The sequence below is a fragment of the Nansenia antarctica genome (assembly GCF_963989245.1).
Source record: "Nansenia antarctica genome assembly, chromosome: 1".
In the NCBI taxonomy this organism is placed as follows: domain Eukaryota; kingdom Metazoa; phylum Chordata; class Actinopteri; order Argentiniformes; family Microstomatidae; genus Nansenia; species Nansenia antarctica.
In genome coordinates, this window is record NC_137674.1 from 76,890,210 (window position 1) to 76,896,209 (window position 6,000).

Here is a 6,000-nt window from a genome sequence, read left to right on the forward strand (position 1 = left end):
AATTGAACAATTATAGGAAAAAAGCTTCTTGCTGCTTTACTTCCCGACATTTAATTCTAGAGTGTACAACACAGGAGGATAGAAGGATGGTTTTGTATGACCAATGCTGAATGTTTTCCACATTAGCTCACTATAATGAGAGCTGGATGTTTAGGAGAGTAATCACTCTAATCGAAGAGGAAACCAAGACCTTTCAACAACGCTTAACGCTCAAAGGGTCTCGTGAACTCGGATCATAATGTAATCTTATTGCCACGCTCCTAGGGCTTGCTTCGATCTCAAGACATCCATTTCTAAATATAAAGTTCTAATTGTGTCTCTCAACAACCTAAAAATACTCCCTTATCCAATGGGCAGGTGTTAAACGGGTTTTTATGGGTCCCCCTAGTCCGAGAGTCCCTGTGGCTGTTTTTCATTTCCAGGGTACATCGGTGATGTGAGAAATGTCAGCGTGACTCAGGCACGCAGCAGTAATTCACGACTCCCCTGAGCCCCTCTGATTCAGGGGGCTTTGGCCCTCGGCACGCACCTGCTCCCAACACTCTCACTCCGGACACGCAGTATTCATCTCGCTCCAGCCTCCACGCCATCTTATTTCCTCTCTGGACGTGAAGGATGAGGAGATGTGTTGGTGTTGTGCAAGTAAGCATTTCAGACAGTCCATGACATGTCAGTTTGGTTTGTGGGAGTCATGCTTGCAGGGTTAAAGAGTCAATGGGACATTGAGAGTGAGCTTAACCAGACCCCCTACAATGCCTCCTCCACCCCCTCGATGTTGGAGAGCTGAGCACGATTCCAAGGTTCATTTATGGTCTATGGGGCCAGTCAAATTCTCTGTAGTATTGGATGGGAGGGGTGAACAGGAAGGACAGGGGGGGTGGACAGGAAGATCGCAGTGTTGGCTTTTCCTCGGCCAGTTTGGTTCCATTTGTCTGTGGCCATCCATGTGCTGATGTCATTGGGCCTGGATAGTTAGTGACCCTTGTGACCCCCCGGATCCTCTACCAACCCAGGACCCAGATCTGGGTCCAGTCCAGGCCGGTCCAGGCCACCATGTGCAAGGCTCAGAGTTGTGAGGTCACTCTGGGAAGACATCTCGACCAGAAAGCAAGGCATCTGCTGGAGATTTATTCATTACCAGCCCATCCAGAAGAATGTTCCCAGTTCAGATCTATTTAGATGAGAATCTGTTGGACATTTTTGGAATGTAGAGGCTTGTGCAATTAAGTCACAGAGATAAAGCACCCCCCCACACACACACCCCTCCCCTCCCCTCCCACACTCCCCCCATTTCCCAAACTCTTGAGAACTGAGAACAGCCTGAGTTACATCTCAGGAGCACGTGGCCACATTCTTTACAGATCTAGATATATCATATACCTCTCGTAAATAAAGCTTGGAATTGGTGAAATGTGAACAACAAATCTATTTATATTCAAAAGCAATGAAACATCAGGTCAATATAGTAAAACTGTTGTTGTTAAGCATTCTTAAAAGACGATGTTTGCACATTTATTGGTGTTTGTCCATTTTGAATCATACTGTTGGATCAGTCATCATTTGTTATGGCGGAAAAAAGAGGATAGTTTATGGAAACTGATGAGGTCAACAGGGACATAGCAATCAGATTCAAACTCTATCATTGTGTAAGACAATGCCTTGAGGTATATCACTTGAATGATGGCCAATCACACAAACAAACAATGCCTTAAAAGGAGCTGGTGTGAATTTTTTGGGGTTATCTTTTTGATGCGCCACATTCCAGGTTGATGTGTCGATGAAAAATGAAGATCGCTTTTTGGAACACTTTTTGAGTTTTGAGTTTCACAACGAGAATGTTAAATTATATGGGCCTTCCTGTCAGTCTCTTGATAGGTCTGACTGTCTTTCCCACGCGCCCACGCACGTGCACCGAGGTCTCTAACCATGTTGATGTCCTTGACTGGCGGGTGGCAGGAGTTGGCAGGCTGGATGCCCACCTACCTTCCCATTGTTATCTCTAGCCCTTGAGCCCTTGGCCTTGGGATGAACTTGTTCCGGTCCAATGCCTCTCTCCTAAAATGGCAGAAACCGCAACACTGTTTGCCCTCATTGGTGCATGCTGGCTGGCTGGCAGTGGCGAATGCCCAAAGATTATAGATTAACAGTCATCCTCTGTTACCGCTGCCTCCAGACATGAAGGAAGGGGAGGGGGCAGAGGAGGGGTGGAAGCCAGGAACACACAGCACAGTGATGTTATTGTCACGTTCTGTTTGTGTTGACACTCAACACGGTGAGAGAGAGAGTCCTGGCTCCAGTACACCATGGCTGCAGCATAAAACACTGCATCATCAAAACTTCACTGTTTCAAGTCCAAGTGTCCTCGGTTTACAACAACTGCCTAGCCTAACTCTGAAATCCTGCGTTTGAGCTGCTGGGATTGCTTCGGTGGAGCTACCATGCAGTAAATCTCCTCAGTTTGAAGCCGAAACAATAAGCCCAACCTCCAAAGTTTGAATGATAACACTCGGCTCCTCGCTTGGGTTTCAGGGGGTCGTGAGAGAGTGTACGGACAGGTCGTGGGATGGTTGCAAATAATACCTAGTTTTAGACTTGTTCGGACATGAAAGCAAGAGGCTTATTTTCCTATTGTTATTCATAGGCAAGTGTCATTTTCTGGAGAGTCATTCCATTCATCACCAACTGTCACCAAGAGATGAGGCGGCGGCACAGGGGCGCCATAGTAGCCGTCATCAACCCAAAACATCAACTTCTGAATTCATCTGATCTCATCCGTCAACCCGGCCTCAGGGTTCATAATATGAATATGAAATATATTATGGTTATGGTCTCATCTCTGCTCTGTAGGCCACACACACAGGGTCCGCCGAACAACATTCTCAACACCAGTGAGTCTGTTCAAATAGAACTCAAGGAGATAAAGGACTGATAATGAAGGGTGCAGACATAAACAGGGAACCACGGTAAAAGACCAAGCAGCATCTGGAGGTCCTCCTCACGTCCCAGCTGTGTCCCGGCCCAGTGAACTAGCTGTCTGTCTCCGGCTCCCAGTGTCTCCCCTTTACGGGGTGGGGAGAGGACACATGGAGCCCTGGGGAGATCCCAAAGAGTTCACCCCCAAAAATTTTGCATTTTTTCCTGCCGGAGTCACCCCCACCATGGCCCAGGGGGTCCAGCCCATGGCGGCTCCCCATCACAGAGCGCCTGCCAGGGCTAAGACAAAGACAATCGTTGGCCAAGAAGACCCAGAGCTGGCTGAGCCACAGTCAGAGGGAGGGAAGGGACTGGGAGGGTGTCTGTGTGCTCCTCTCGGCTCATCCCTCAATGAATATTGGTTTCCAAGAGGCAATAAAAAGGACATTGTTCCGTCCAGACTGGATATTTATGAGCTGAATGATACCAGGGCCCAGCTGTTCAAAACTTTTAATCTGGATCAGAATGATCATTCTGATCCAGATTAAAAGCTTTGACAACTGGGCCCAGTACATTCATTTGGTATCAGACAGATTTTCTGCAGCCCACAGTGATAAAATGAACCTTGCATCAAACTGTTGTACCACAATTATCAATATGGAGGCAAATTTACCCATCTTCTTTTATATAAAAATAATATCATTAACATATTAACATATAACATAACACACAGCTATACACCCTGAGATGCCTCAGGAAAGAACACAACAAGCAGGAGATACTGGTGGCCTTCTACCACGGCGCAGTGGAGAGCATCCTCACCTACGGCATCTCCAACTGGTTCCACAGCTGCACAACAGCGGAGAGAAACGTGCTACAGAGAGTCGTGAGAACAGCACAGAAGATCACCGGCGCCCCCCTCCCCTCTCTGGAGGAGCTGTACAACACACGCTGTCTCAGGAGGGCCTCCAAGATCTCCAGGGACCCGACCCACCCTGGGCACGTACACTTTGTCAAGCTGCCCTCGAACAGGAGGTACAGGACCCCGGCCGCTAAGACAAACAGACTGAAGGACTGCTTCTACCACAGGGCCGTCAAGGCCCTGAACACAGAAAAGGCCTAAGTTCTGGGCCCAGGACAGTCCGGACGGATTGTATGGCAGCTAGTGCTGAGGCACAAACATGTACATTTTCAAGCCTGCAAACTGTGACACTTTAAAATAATGTGAAAAAATACTTTTGTGCAATATGACAACCCTAGTTTACTATCTGTGCAGTATAGTACAGTGGATTGTGTACATAGCCTTTATTGATGTAAACCAGCTCCTTACCTTCTTGTGATTTTATGCTTTTATGCTTTTTCTAAAATGTGTTTTTTTTTTCCCTTTCCTAACACCAGGGGAGCCACCCCTCCTAAATTTCGTTGTTTGGTACCTGTACTGTAGCAATGACAAATAAAGTCCATTCCATTCCATATACCTGTAGATACATTTAGCATACTGGATCAACTTTACTGACATAAGGAAGTTCAACTTGTCTCTCTTGTACAGACCAATTCACAAGAACACTTCCAACTTCCATTGAAAAACAGCTGGGCTCATTTAGAAGTTGAGTGTTGTCCAGAGATATCCAGTCTAACTCTGCAGACTGCTTAACCATGCCAATGCTGACACCTTGTGGTCACTAATAGCCAATGCTGACACCTAGTGGAGAGCCCAGCTGTGTCCCAGGATCCTGCCAACTTCTACCCCCCCCCCCCCCTACTGCTGTTTGCAAATACTACCTTTGCACATACTATATTTTTGCACATTTGTGTCACGTTCTAATGCTTCAGTCCGCATATCGGTATCTGATGTAATGATCAGACTTTTCTTTCGGAAAAACACATCGCTAGTAGTAGTCAACTAACTAACACAGCTTGTTTTGTGAGCCTGGTAACAATGTAAAGTAGTGTTCTAGTTAACTAGGTAGTAGTGGCGATTACTCACCGAATCCATTGCCTTGCAGTACTTTGGCTTGACTAGCAAGTTTGTGTTGTGATGACGACCAAAAGAGTGTCACATTTGTACATACCTCTTTTGATAAACCATTTATCTATTTATACATTTTGTACATAGCTACCTTAACTGTACATAGTTTACTACTATCCATCTCCTGTATATACTTGCAATACTGTACCTATCACTATCATGTTCTTATATCACTATTTGCACTTCTGGTTAAACTGCCTTTCCTTGTCTTGTACTTGTACTCCGATGACAATCAAATGTAATCTAATCTCATACATTCACCACACCATCTAATCTCATACATTCACCACACCATCGCGCTCATGGAGGTAACGCCAATCATGGGAAGGAAGACGGACTTGAACTGAGCAGTCATTAAATAAAGTAAATGCAACAATTGATCACAAAAGTCTTTATTGTTATCTCTCAGAAATTACTCTAGTCATAAAGTAAGTAGAGTGAGTTAATGACACAAGTTAATCATGGTCACAGAACACATTAAAATATTTAATTGACAGTTTCCTCAGTTATGAAAGAATGTCTGCAGCATATGAAAGCGAAACATTCACTCTCAAACAATAACAATTGTGTAGGGGAATATGCCACAGGAACATTTTACAGATGCCAAACAAGCTCTTCACCAAAGGAACCACAGATCTCAATAATACAGTGATACAGTATAAATCACACTCACTAATTCAAAGATTTGCATTTTTAAATAAAAATAAAAAAGGCAACATATTAATCTTAACACTTGAGACCATGTTGAGACTCACATGAGAACACAAACTTGATGTGACAAAAATGCTTAACATGTTATTTTTAAGTCATGTCACTCAATGTCTAGAGCTACATCACCCGGTTAAGAACCTCTGTCTTCAGAAAAACAAAGCATACACTTGGAATGTCAAAGCGTCGGCTTGTGGTTAATTCATAACGTTTCAACAACTTTACAGTAAGACAACACAGTGTCATAATGCTACGAGGTTACACATGTCACCCATCCACACTGCAAAAAGTACATTTTTACATTATACATCTAAGTAAGAATTTCTTAAATCAAGGCCATATAGGCTTGT